Here is a 14,609-nt window from a genome sequence, read left to right as displayed (position 1 = left end):
CTGACCCCTGATTTGCAGAGCCAGACTAATTTCTTGCTTAAGCTGCAACATATACACATTATCTATCTATCTATCTATCTATCTATCTATCTATCTATCTATCTATCTATCTATCTATCTATCTGATGGCATATAAATATTATACAAATTATGAAAAGATATTTGGCTTTTCATATATTTGAATTCTAGCATGAAGTACATTTCCTGGGTTCTTTCCTGCCATTTCCATCAATTTAGCTGACATTGCTTTTTAAATGAACAGTGATATAATGAGAAGCAATGTTTTACATTAATTTAACCAGAACATACAGATGTGCAGAGGTTTTCTACAAAAAGCATATGTAGGCAGCTATGTGTTTGAATTCAAATATTGTAGCATATTTTAAAGCTATTATCCATGTCCTTTTCTAACTTCCTAGTGCACCTCTGAATTTGTTATGTTGACACACAGTGTATATGGCCCTTGTTGGGTGTGTCCTTAGATATTTACAGATCAGTGAACAATTGTCTTATTTTTAATGTATGCAGTTTGACTTTAATACATATTTTAAATATGTATAACCTGTCTCCATGTGCCATTTCTATAAATAATGGAGAGAATCCTTGAAAACTGAATGAATAGCCCTTCTCTTCTTACAAAATAAAATAAAATAACAGAGTAGAGACCAAAGCTAAAAAAAAAATTTTTAAACCCTCCAAAATGACCATAACTTCCCAGATCTTTATTCTTCAGCATCCTGATGACTTCCTACAGTCTAGCACATCATCTATAATATAATACACAATGCTGAATCCAGCACTGTATTTTCTGAAAATGTAGAGTAATGCAAACATTTTCATGCTTCTGCTCAAAGCTCCCTACCTGCCATTCTTCTATAGTGCTGTGCAGGGAAATGTATATGTTGTACAGTATTTAAAAGGAAATAACCCGTATTTCAGTCCAAACATAGATAAACAGTCTATGTTAAAGACTAAAAACCTGTTGTTGTTGTTGTTGTTGTAGTTGTAATGAAAGGTTCATTCTCTGGATGTCTATTTACAAGATAAATACCATAATCATGGTGTGACCATAGGCATGCAGAACAAACTGGTGTTGGCCCCATTCTGACATAGCATGAAACCTCAGGTAGATGAAACTGTGGTTAATCTGTAAAGCTGAGAATCATGCCGCAGACAGTTAACTAATCAGTTTGGCAACCTCCAGCTTCTGGGCAGAGGAGCCCCACCCTCTTCCTAGTTTGCCCAGGCTGCATCCCAGCAACTTATTTTCTCCTTTCATTGCCAGGCTGGGCAAACTATCAGCACAATAGTGAAGGTGCAACCATTGGTTTCAATGTTAGAGGAGGAGGCATGCTCAGCACGATTGCAACTTCTCAGGCGTATCCACCCGCCCTCAGCAGGGCAAAGACATTTTAACCCTCTTCTAACACTGCTTGCACCACTGTCTTCTCCAGTTAGGGAGGGGGAGTCTTGTGCCTCCCCCTTCCCTGCCCTGGGAAGAGAGGATTGGGCTCCTCTCTTCTCACTTGCACTGGTCAAAGATAGACTGCGCAAGCAACCCCTCTACTTTTTTTGATGTTTGCAGAATGAGTTTGTGACTGGCAATGGCCATTTGTGATACACCCACACCAGCCCACTCCCCAGCACATATGCCATGAGATGCATGCCCCCCCCCATTTCTCCAGGGATCTCTATTTTTCCCCTCTGCATAGACCCTCATCCCTATCCCACTTGCTGGCGTTGGATATTGGGGGCACTGTCTTTCAGTGGTTCCGTTCTTATCTTAGCAGGCATGTCTAGTCGGTATGCATTGAGGACAGATATTCTGACCCATGGCCGCTCCTTTATGGAGTTCCCCAGGGTTCAGTTCTTGCCCCTGTCCTCTTTAACTTCTATATGGAGCCACTGGGTCAGGTCATTTCCCAGTTTGGGGTGAGATTTCATCAATACGCTGATGATACTCAGCTTTATATTGCCATCCCAGACCACTCTGGGGATGCTGTTTCTGTGCTTACTCAATGCCTGGAAACTTTTAAGGTCTGGATGAATCAAAATAAGATCAGACTGAATCCCACTAAGACTGAACTACTTTTACCCAGCCCTCAGTAATAGGGAATACAAGTGCCCCTTAAAAGAGTCTGGTCTCCCCTCAACCCATCTCCATGCTTGGTTTTGCTGCTCACAGGCATGTGGCTGGCCAGGGTCCATTCTAATTAATGGGTGTTCCATCCCAGAGTGCCCCATGGTGGCTCATTTCCATTCACCACAGTGTCAGGCCCAGAGAGTGATGATTACCCTGGGATGTAGGATGCATCCCTGGTCTCCCCTTGTGTGCCCACCCAACCCAGAACCACTTGTGCATCTGAAGTAGCCTGGACCACTTTTAAGTCTGGAATGGTTGAGTGGAAGGGAAAGGGTTTGGAGTATGAGTTCTATTGTTAACCAGTGATGCTTGGAGCCCCACAACACCGGGGGTGGGGTGGGCTTTACTTGGAAGGTTTATCTCATGAGAGTGCAGTCAAACTGATAGCTGAAACACATTAGTGTTTCTGTTTTCTCTGGTGGACTAGCCCTCTCATGAGAAGGCTAACCACCACCATCCACTCCAACCAGCAAGCTAGTATGAGGATGGGAGTGGGTTCTTTCTCAATGCTTTGCCTGGGTCTGCAAGCCTGGTGGCACCCTTGGTTATAATGAATCAATCCCCAGGATCTTTTGCCCACCTTAATATACATATCTCCTCCTAAGAAGTCCATAAGATCTGTTCCCCAGTCTTTTTGTGGTCTAGCAGCCCCAGCCTTTCTGTGGTCTAGCAACTGGTATCTTCCCATGGGATTCTTGGGAATGGCCCTTGGTCTGGTCCCTCTGCGCACGCGCGCACACACACACACACACACACACACACACACACACTTTTGTGTACATTAAGGCCAAAGAAGAAACTACACTCCATTGATAGCCTCCTTGAAACCCAAGAATGGGGCTAGATTAGGTGTTAGGTCAATGAAAGGGCTCCTTGCACATGTGTTTATTCTCCTTTTATTTAAAGTGTGCTTTCCCCAGTGCTGTTCTGTCCCCTTTAAATGCAGAAACTGCGGGATTTGGCTTCCCTGTTGCAAAGGAGCGGTAGGAGGAGCAAGGGAATGGCAGAAAGTGGGACATCAGCTGCGAGAGGTGGTCAATGAAAAAAGCAGCCATCCTAGAACCCACACATTTATGAGCTGCTCTGAGCCATCCACTCTATGGTGGTGGGAGGATATTTCACACAAAACCCACTTTATGGTGGGTGGCAGAATTTGGATGACACAATGGTGCCGCCTAAGCTCAGGTTTTAGCAACGAAACTCAGTACAGACTGTCGGTTCAAAATTCAGGTTTGAGAGCTGTGGTTGGGTGACAAAACCATGGCTTCATGCTTTCAGATGATTACAAACTCAAACGTCTGGCATGTTTGCCTATGGTTTGGTGCTATGTCCAAATGGGGCTGTTGCCTCTCCCCCTTTTCCTTATTTCTCCTACGTAACAGTCTGGCCAGTTCTTCCATATAAATATTGCTAGGATTCACTCTTTTTATTTGCATTTGCTGCAAATTGTCAACTGGGCACAAGCCACCTTCTGCAGTACTTTTAAAACTGTGTTCTGGGCAGCCCTGTGGTTCTTCTGAAGTGTATCAGGAGTTCGTGAATGGGAATCCCAGTCATGGCATACAACTTTTCCTGTAAGACAGTGGACGGGGCGGGTTTCACGATCCGTGACTCACAAGCGGGGAGGGAGCCCTGGGCGGCTGGATTGGCCACCCACATGATTGCCGGCTCCGAGACAGAGCCAGCAGGGGCTGGGGAGCTCGGGGCCCGTGCGGCCCCCAGAAGCCCCAGTATACCCTCCGCAAGCATGCAGGGCATACTGGGAAGACCCCCAGAGCTGGGAGCTGGCTTTTCGCCTCCCCTCCGGGGGTCTACTCATGAATAGGCATGGTGTGAAGGTGCGCCACGGCTATTCACGATAATTAAAACCAGGTTTGTGGAGCGCTCACTCCACAAACCTGGTTTTAAGGCAGGGGTTCTCAAGCAGGTTACCCGCTCTAGAACCACCGGGCTCGGCTGCGAGCCCGGTGGTTCTTACAATCGTCAAAAATCGGGCTAGGCTCTCCTAGCCCAATTTTTGCAGATCGTCTGAATAGCCCCAGTTTGTCCACCACTGTCAATATTCCTATGAAATTTGCAGCTGCAGGACAGTGTTGCTTGTGCTTTAGGTCACAGTTCATGCAGTGAGGCCCAGTAGGGCTGTCCAGGTCACTTTATAAATGGAGTGTGGATTCTGGAATACATCACAGCAACCACATTGATAGACAACTGCCAAACAAAAGCCTGATCCAGACAATATACTGTATGAGTGTTTGTGTGAATAACTGAATGCCACATCTGAGACCACCTTGAGCAGCTCAGACAGAGAGACTGTTAGACCGTGGGGTGGGTGGTATACCAACAGAATCCCAACTTTGTCTTGTGATCCCAGCATTTCATGCAGGTACTCAAAATGGTCAGAATGGTGGACAATGATTCTAGTGAGGGGGGTGGTCCCCCAATGAACCAGGGCATGCCCACCTCCCTACCCACCCTGCCTTGGCTGATGCCACACCCAGAAACCTGGTGAACATAGCTGGGAGAGATTTGCATTCCCCCCCCCCATCCAATCAGGTCTCTGTAATGCATGCCAGGTCAGAGTGCTCATCCAGGATAATCTCCTGGATGACTGTGGTCTTTGCATTTATGGACCTGCCATTTAATAGCACCAGCTTCAGGCAAGGTGGGCTGCTGGGAGTGTTACTTGAATGGGAGAAGGACCAGAGGATATGGCTTTGATACAGCCAGCATGCTTCCCCCTCACCTGGCATGTCCTACTCCCACCACCATATCTCCTTCTGCCAAGGACCACAGCATTAATTCAGAAAAGTTACTACTAAAATCATGTTTTGTCTTTTTCAGGGTTGGCCATCAATTTATTATTACAATCCAACCAATGTTAAATACATCAAATCCTATTGCATTCAATGGGAAAGACTCAAGCATGTACTTAACTCTCTCATAAAAACTAGTGGGTCTTAAATGTGCTTAACTTGGGCTAGATGGTGTCCAGTGGTGTCTTCAAATCCTTTACACCACCGCATGCTCTTGTTATCAATAGGCCTGTTGATGCAAGGCGTTTCGGTCATGTCTTCAGTCCTGATTAGGGCCAGTCATTTTTTATTGCAAGAATTCCATATTTTCCTGTTACGAAAATTTAACAGTTTTTTCTGTAAATCAGGATTTGTGACAGACTCATTTGAATAAAAGTAGTTATTTAACAAACTAGTGGAAGTTACTTTTTTATCATACAATTTCTTTTTAAAGAACCTTCCATGCAATAGGAGTCAACATGTCATTGTACATGAAAATGATCAACGGCTGCAACAAAAGACAACTGATCATTTTAATGCAAATCTGCAAGAAGATGCCAGTGCCACAGACCTGAAATGAAGAATGCAAGAAATAAAAACCATTTCCCCCCATTGGAGTATTTTCATTGGAAGGCTTTTTAGACATACATCTGTCATTAATGTTAATAGAGGTTACACAGCTAAAGCCAATGTCATCAATCTAAGAGCAGATTCCTGAGTTAATAACCTACCACTTGACAAAACATGCATTTTTAAAATTAACAAACCCTTCATTTTCAGCAGAAAGTTGGTATGTGATAGAGGAAACAAGCAGTATTTCTACTGTAGTTCACAAATCTTAGGAGGGAATACATACAGACTTTTAATTACTCCTGACCCAGAGCTCCTTTCCAGTGTTTCTGCCAAAGGAGTCTGGAGGAGTAAGACTGCCTGACTGTAGCCTGGGGATTGTACTACTTAAAACAGTCAATAATAAATAAAGCATCGTGGTAAGATTGCTTACCGGCACCGGACAATTGGAACACATTTTGGTGCTTAACAACTGCACTGGCTGCACTCCTAGAGCATGTCCAGGCATAATTCAAAGTGCTAGTGCTTACCTTAAAGCTCTGCCCAGCTTAGGATCAGGTTAACCTGCTTGTTCATACTCTCTCTGTTCATACTTTGGAGTAGGGATGTGCAGACTGATTCAGGTACAAATCAATTTGTACCTGAATCTAGCTTTCAGGTGATTTGAAGACAAAACAGGTCACCCCTGTGGTCCTTTGGCTAGATTCGGGTACAAATCAAATTGCGCCTGATCCGATTCAAGATTCGGATCCCTCCTATTAATTCCCCCAGATTCCCAGCTTTCATTTTTTTAAAAACAGCTATGTTCTAGCCCTTGTAGAAGTGGAGTTAAGGAGCAAAATGTGTGGTCACTATTTTTCAAGTGTTTAGATTCTTTGGTGTATAATAACTTTTCCTCAATGAATCCCTATGAGGATTCATAACACACAATTTCTTCTATTCATTTCAATTGTCTTTGGACAGTGCCACTAAGTGGGCTAATTTATGGATTGTCTAACCACCAAATGTGGTAAAATTGTAGTGAGTGACACACAGGGTCACCTCTATGGCATAGTTTGTGATGATGTTATCCATTCTAATTCAAGATGGCAGACGCGTAAACATTTGAGATGCAAGTGGGATAACTTGGGAACCGCTTGATTTGAACCCAATTTGCTACAGCTGTAGGGGCACATGGGGAAACCTCAATGGCATAGTTTGTGATGATGTCATCTCCCCAAATCCAAGGTGGCAGATGCACGAACATTTGAGGCGCAAGTGGACTGTCTAACCAATTTGAACCAAATTCATCACAATTGTACTAAGTGACACACAGGGACACCTCTATTGTGTAGTTTGTAATGATGTCATCCACCCTGATCCAAGATGGTGGAGGCATTAACATTTGAAGTGCAAGAGATCTAACTTAAGGGCCTCAATTTGAACCAGATTTAGTCCAGTTGTAGAGACAGTGAAAGGAAAGTAGGCAGATCAGTTCTTACTGGAACAACTTGTTATTTTTTTCGTTATTTATTTATTTATTTATTTAATTGTTAGATTTTTATACTGCCTTTCATTGAAACAATCTGAAGGCAGTTTAACATTCAAACATTTAAAACAATATAAAACTATTAAACAGTTAAATACAAATATTTATTATTTATTTATTTATTTATTTGATTTATATACCGCCCTTCCGAAATGGCTCAGGGCGGTTCACAATTAAAACAACTTATAAAACAGTAAAAAGCTAAAACAAATTAAAACAATAAAACAGCTAACAATTTAAAACATTTTAAACAAAAATAAAACATTATCCCCAGACCCCAGCTCAAGAAAACATAGACTCAGTATAGAGGAAAAGGGCCACAACTTTGTTAACTATTACACACAGCATGGCAGACTGGAACACCAGGTGATTAATCACCCTTAAAGAACAGTGCGGGCCAATAGAAGCAGGTCAGAACTCTGAAATCCTACCCAGCACCCTACTGGGGGGGAGACACCCTGGCTCGGGAATGGGCAGGTACATCCCACCCAATTCCTTCAAAGCCAACCCCCCCTTCTGTAAGAGAGGGTCTGGATACTTCTAGGCATTCGTCCACCCCGGACCGCACAGCCCAAAGGTTAGAGAAGTCCTGAAGCAGGGTTCATGGCAATCATTCTCCCCGTGCCGCACAGGCTACAAAGGAGCGATTAACCAAACACCCCTTTTACATATCCAAGGGTGCTCACCGATGTTCTAACCCTCAAATTGCCACCCCGCCCGCACTGTTCCTGCCATTGTGGTTGACCTAACTCTAAATACGCACCCAGGACACAGAACGGAGTAGGCGAAAAAACCCCCAACAGTGGCCAATGCGTTGGGAGCAAAAAATTCCTACTCGGCCCCGTCAGGCGGCCAGTCGCTAGACCCGCTCTGCACCGGGGAGGGAGGGAGGGGAAAGCCGCTTCTCCTGTGGTTGCCCGACCCCAACTGAAGAGAGAATGGAAAATGGAGGATGGGGCCGGGATCGGTCAATCCTGGCCGAAGCCCGGCCCTTGACCAAAGAGGTCAAACGGAACCCTTCCTGGGCTTCGCGCAGGACAGGCTGTGACAAACTCCCTCCCATCTGCACAAGGCGGGGGGGGGGTTATTAAGTCATTAAAAACACTAAATCAAGTTAAAAATTAAAAAATTAAAAGATTAAAATATATATATATACATACATATACATACATACACACAAACACACAAACACACATACAAACACACAATATTAAATTTTTTATATTAGGGCCAGAAATTCACACAGATATGCTTTAAACAGTTTCCATTTTAGAAACAAATACTGTCACAAAATGCATTACACTAAGAGTCATTCCCTGGTAAGTACTAATACTAAGAATATATTTTTGTTGAATACCGTTCTGCAGTATGGCCTGGAATCCTTGCTCAGGATGCTGCATATGCAAATTTTTCCAACATTGGTAAGATCTTCTATATCCCAAATTTCTGGAATGCTGCATCCAGGCTTAGTTCCCCTCAGACACCACGAAACTTCCAAGATGTAATAATTTACTCCCAACTTTAGCAATTCCCTAAATTTCCGAAAGGAAGAAATTCAGCTGGTTAAACTTTTTCCATCACTGTATTCCCATCTCAGGAAAAGGTTCAGCTGTTGAATTTCGGTCTTTTGTGGAGTTCTTAAGGCACTTGAGTCATTTTGGAGGAAAAACTTGGCAATCCTAGCTAAGAGCAGCAACTATAAATGAATCTGCACTGCTAATAAATTCTACCATTATTAAGAAGCAAAGCAAAGGGTCAAACTGAAAAGATTGCTGTGTGGCCTGTACAGCATTGCCCTCCCCCAAGAGACTAATTTGTCTTGAAATGCAACAGGACATATAGACAACCTGTTACCACAGTCATAAAAATACTGCATTGAAATTCAGTATTCTGGTAGCAGCTTTTGAGGACTGTAACAAAAGGGCACATCCAAATTAAGCAGTTTTACATCTGAAGTGCAAAACTTTAAAATGTTACATTTGTTTTATGAAGCTTTGGCGCTGGGAGAATTAAGATCAAACATATTTTAGTTTAAGTGGCGCAGTGGGGAAATGCTTGACTAACAAGCAGAAGGTTGCCGGTTTGAATCCCTGCTGGTACTATATTGGGCAGCAGCAAAATAGGAAGATTCTGAAAGGCATCACCTCATACTGCAAGGGAGATGGCAATGGTAAACCCCTCCTGTATTGTACCAAAAGAAAACCACGGGATTCTGTTGGCGCCAGGAGTCGAAATTGACTTGATGGCACACTTTACCTTATATTTCAGTTTAATGTAAAATATTGTATGTTGTATTGTTCCTTGGCATTAATTCTGTAATAACTGATTTCCTTAATTCTGCAGTAATGTATTATAAATGAAAATTAATTAAATACATAAAGTTGTAGAGGGTTCCATTCCTGGAAACCCTTGCGGTTGGCAAATTTGCAGTTGACAAAACATTGAAATGAATGGAAAACAGGGACTTAAGGGAATCACAATTAGGAAAGTACCTAAAAATAAAGGAAAATATCCCCCCCTGCCTCCTGAAAATAATCCCCTGACCTCCTGAAATGACCCCTGACCCCCAGAATGACTGCCTGACCCAAGACATTTCCCCCCCCCCAATGGCCCAATTTTTTTTTTAAGGTGCCAAACTGCAGATACTCGGGTTGCAGTTGGCGAGGGTGGTGTCAATTTCCCAGTTGCAGATACTCAAATCCACAATTGCAAAACCCGTGATTGACGAGGGATTACTGTAGTTATAAAAGCACTACACTTTGGACAAATGGTTTAGAGATGCTTCTCCACATTTTACCTGAAAAATCTGAATAAGTCCTGAAAGACATCAAACAGTGTGACATGAGCTCAAGCAACTCAACCATAATGCAAAAAGCACCTGCCATTGTTGCACTTGCAAAAATGCTCCTTTTACTTAAATAAAAAGGCAAATGAAATGTAATGTTCCATTAACCTAACCTGAGCATAATAAAATGTGAAAATAAAAGGAAAAAAGGTAAATTTCTGGAACAGCTTAAAGTGTCAATTGTCCCTTAATTCATAAATTCCTTGACTACATGTTACATCTGGTTGAAAGCATTTGCCTGCATTTTAAGAAATGTAGGTATTAACCTTTCAGCTTCACCTCCATCTATAGAAGATTAAAATGCAAGCTCATTTTGAGATGGATTCCACTCTAAATGTGCCCAGTTTACAAATGCATAAATGACTAATTAGAAAGAAAGAAAGAAAGAAAGAAAGAAAGAAAGAAAGAAAGAAAGAAAGAAAGAAAGAAAGAACTAACTTCCAGGACGGTCATCACAAGATATTTTTGGAGTTCTCCTTAAAATGACATCAATTTGTCTTTTTCCAATTTCTTTCATCACACAGCAAACAGATATTTTGCTACTACCACCTGCATGAATAATTTGCAGTCTCAAATGCTGAACAATTTTCTTTTAATACTTGGGAAGTGGTCACTGCCACTGGCTGCCCAGGGAGTTTTTTTCCTCCCAAGAATGATCTTAGAGAAGCATCATTATAGCTATGTGTCAAAAGCATCATATTGTTTTAATTGAACTTGACATCCTTTTTACCCTTCATATTGTTGAAAGGAGCCAAAAATACCAGGTGTACCTTATCTGGCTGAACAAACATGGTGTATAAAATTATGACTTTCAGCAGATATCAGTAGAATGTCACTTTGAATCATTTGGAGCAAAGAAAATGTCTTCCCCCCCGCTTCCCCTGCAGCACACAAATCAATCAAAACACGTCTGTATTTCACTGCCTGCTAGCACATGCATAGTGTGTATCTTACCAGAGTTCTCTTCAGGCCCATCGGTGACTTTTAGCTTAGTAGGTTACTGTCTTCAGGAAAGTAACATGTCTAGTAAATTATAAGGATCCCACACTCCCATTCTGCCTGTGGTAAACAAGAGGCATCAGTGTTAATATGTGTAGCAGCCAACAAGGAACACCTCATTGGACAGAATTATGTCTTTTGGAACTTATTACTAGATAGCACTTAATACATTTTTTTTAAAAGGTAAGACCTGGATTTCATTTAACCACATGTTTTTATGTAGTTTTAAAAGTGAAATACAAAGGCACCAGAGCTGCTTTATAATAAAGCCAAACTCGACAAGACAGATGGAGTTCTATGACTGGATCTCTTATGGTTCTTAAAGTTGAAGCTCTTCATAGTATGATGGGGTGAATTGGGCAGGTGCCATGTGCTGGTGAGCAGTTATGTCTGTGCCATTTTCTCATTCAAAATTTCACTCCTGAATTTCAGGGAGTGATTTACATTCAGAAAACAGCAGAGCAGGAAATCCTGAACTCCACCAATGTACCCCCAGTACTGTGGCCCTGATCTGATTTGAGGGTCTCACATCTAAGAGACTAAGATGTGAACCAGGCAGTGCAAGTATCAAATGTTACTTCCAACAACAAAAAATATTTCAGCTAAATAAATTATATATATTTTAAAATCTGCACTAAAGTGGGGTGCTAGGCAGTGTTCCCTCGAAGGCATGCACACAACGTTTTTGATGTCCACTCAGTTAATTTTAGATCCCACTCATGGAAGCCTCCATTCTGAATGCACATGCGCGCACACTGCCTTGATGTTGCCACTCAGAACAAAACTCATTCTGCTCACAACTTTAAAAAAAAATTAGTGCTAGAGTACAAAATAGGTTTATTAAAATGACAATATATTATTAAAGCATCCTTAAAATGTAAAATATTTATTAAATGCTAGATTGCATTTATTATAACTAGGGATATGTGAATTGATTTGGGTACACAATGGTTTGTACACGAATCTAGCTGATTTGGGTGATTTGTAGACAGAACAAATCAACCCTGTGCTCAATTGCCCAGATTTGGGTACAAAACAAATCACCCCAGATTCGGTCCTGAAAAATTCAGAGATTCGGACCTCCATTTTGTGGCCAAAGTGGGTTGGGTGGTAGTGCCCAATGGGTGGAAGCTACCACCCAAATTTCCAAGAAATTGGGCAAAGGGGTGGTTTTATTTTATTTTTTTAAAAATTGAAGTTGGTGTATTTAAGCTTTTCCCCTACAGGGATAAATGGAGATTTCATCAGCCTTCATTATAACTTCCAGGGGGGGGGGCACCAGGGTGGCTCAGAGCAGGTTGTGGTTGGTGGGGGTGCCCAATGGGTGCAAGGAAGCTACCACCCAGATTTCAAAGAAATTGAGCAAAGGGGTGTTTTTGTTTTGTTTTTAAAATTGAAGTCAGCATGTCTTTGTGGCAGTTTCTGGGCAGAAAAAGGGTTCCAGGGGCAGAAGAGTGGGTCAGGTGGTAGTGCCCCAATGGGTGCCTGCTACCACACAGATTTAAAAGAAATTGGTGAAAGGGGTGATTTTTGAAATTTTTTGAAGTCTTTAAGCTTTTCCACCATAGGGAATAATGGGGAATTTCAGCAGCCCCATAACTCCACTTGGGGGGCACCAGGGTGGCCTAGAGTGGGTTGTAGTGTAGTGCACATAGGTTGCCAACCACCCCCAAAACAACAAGCCCATGGGGCACTGGGTTTTGTTGTTTTCTGTGTCTGAGGTGTTCTGAGAGTAGATTCTCTGGTGGAAAGGAGAGTGGCTTCTTTCTAGGTTCATTCATCATTTTGCACCAAAGAAGATTATGAATGAACAAAGATGAGCAGTGATAGTGGGCTCTAACTTAGAATCCACTATCACTGTTCATCTTTGTTCAAAAATAGCTTGAAGTATCAACTCAAAGCTGTACTGCTGCAGAAGGAATAAGGTAGAAATTTACCATTTTACTAACAAAGGTCACATTGTCAATGTACAGCTCTCATCACCAACATAATTGTACCACCCTGATCTCAGCTGCAGGATGTATTTTGATTTGTTAGGCTTCTGCATTCATATAAAATTAGTAGTGTATAGGATAAATCCAAGTAGAAGAAACCATTCATCATGCAGACTCAAGGGGCAGGGAGAATTTCATGAATTGCTTCAGCTTGAAGCTGGTGGGTGTGGGGAGGGGGCATGAAGCGGGCTTGTCCCTACAGTAGGGTTACCAGAGGAAGTAGGATCACTCACCATGGACAGCATAATGAGCACATTTGTTGGTCCCCTGAAAGACTTGTCACAAATAAGTTCATATGAATGAGCCATCACAGATTAAATCACACCAACAGAATATTCATATTACCTCATGGTCAGTTTTAATAGAGTCACTTTATGTATTCAGCTATGAATCATGAAGTTCTGGGAAAGCATGGTCAATTTTACACTTCCACCTGAATCTTGAGTTGTTTGAATGTTGAGTTGTTAAATTTTACACTTCCACCTGAATCTTGAGTTGTTGCTGAACCATTTTCAGCTGTAGGTGTGGCTCCCCTATGTGAATGCTCCCCTATGTGAGAAACTTCCCATGAGGTGGAGCTGTAATACAACAGTTGGGTTCTTTGAACCCATCATGCTCTGCATCAGGAAGCTGTGGAGTGTCTGGATAAACCTGAGCTCTCCCAGCTGGGACTCCCACCCACCCCCGCCACCTTCGTCCATGGCAGGCCCAGCGCTGCGCTTCTTCCTTCCATCTGTTGGGCTCCTTGTCAATGGAAAGAGGATGCACACATGTGGCCCACTGCCACTGATAGCCACCTCCTGCAGTGACTGGACTGGCTGTGCCTCCTCCTTCTGCCGGGCTCCTAGTCAATGGAAGGAGGGCATGCATGTGGCCCATTCACCACCAGCTGCCTCCTTTAGTGACCTGCCAATGGAAGGAAAATGGATGGACCAGTGTGAGTGGGGTGTACATCTGTGAGCCACCACTGAGGAGAGCGGGGAGGCCACCCTTGTACTGAACATGGGCCTACTCTCCCCTCACTACACCTCTGATTTCCCACAAACAAAAGCAACTATGTGGGGGGGAGGTTCTTCTAGCCTAGCCCCTTCCATAATTTGCTATTTTTCTGAGACCAGGTAACTTTTCACTATGGGCAAGAGAACATTAAAAAAATATAACCTTGGAAGTACAATATGTAGTTGTAGAGCCCATTCTAACACCTCAGAACTTTGCCAAGTCATTCTATTGAATGATGGATGTGCAGACCATGGTCAAAAATACAAGACGTCAACTGATGTATATGCATGCATGAACTGGCCCTAGGTTCATGATCTTTAAAGCAACTGTAGTACTGTGTTAATGGTTTTATTCCAATGTTATCTTTCTAATCTCAAATTACCCTGTCATTCTACAGTCTCATTTTTTAGTCCTTGAGAAATGGGAGCTTAACAGAGAAGCGATCAGAGCTGCAAGACTCATGAGGCCTAATTCTGTGTAAGATGCTGTGGTCGTACACGTGACGTTGTTTTCTTGGAACTAGGGATGGTGGGGGGAGGCAGGATTGCTCCTGCCTTCCCACACATGAGCAATGCTGCCGCCAAACTTGCCGCCCCCCACTCCCAGATGAGTGCCACTGAGGCAAGCAGTGCAGCATTCCAGAGAATGGGGAAATGTAGCCTGTCCTCCAAAAATCCTACATTGCACCATGCAAGGAGTGCGGTGCATTGGGGGATTTCCCCTTGAGACATGTGCTCTA

At 42.8% G+C, this 14,609-nt stretch overlaps 1 protein-coding gene and 1 long non-coding RNA gene across 4 annotated transcripts in view; one reads left to right on the top strand and one right to left on the bottom strand.

Moving 5' to 3' along the window:
- KCND2 (potassium voltage-gated channel subfamily D member 2) overlaps positions 1–14,609 on the top strand; it is a 506,409-nt gene that overhangs the window by 292,996 nt on the left and 198,804 nt on the right. The gene's annotated exons all lie outside the window — the stretch shown is intronic.
- The window catches only part of LOC128326631 (uncharacterized), a 42,979-nt gene continuing 39,033 nt past the window's right edge, over positions 10,664–14,609 (bottom strand). Inside the window, exon 5 of the long non-coding RNA XR_008308161.1 lies at positions 10,664–10,937. This is a non-coding gene — a long non-coding RNA (uncharacterized LOC128326631). The remainder of the gene's footprint in view (positions 10,938–14,609) is intronic.

The sequence above is a fragment of the Hemicordylus capensis genome, chromosome 5, assembly GCF_027244095.1.
Source record: "Hemicordylus capensis ecotype Gifberg chromosome 5, rHemCap1.1.pri, whole genome shotgun sequence".
NCBI lineage: Eukaryota > Metazoa > Chordata > Lepidosauria > Squamata > Cordylidae > Hemicordylus > Hemicordylus capensis.
This window is presented reverse-complemented; position numbering and strand designations above follow the sequence as displayed.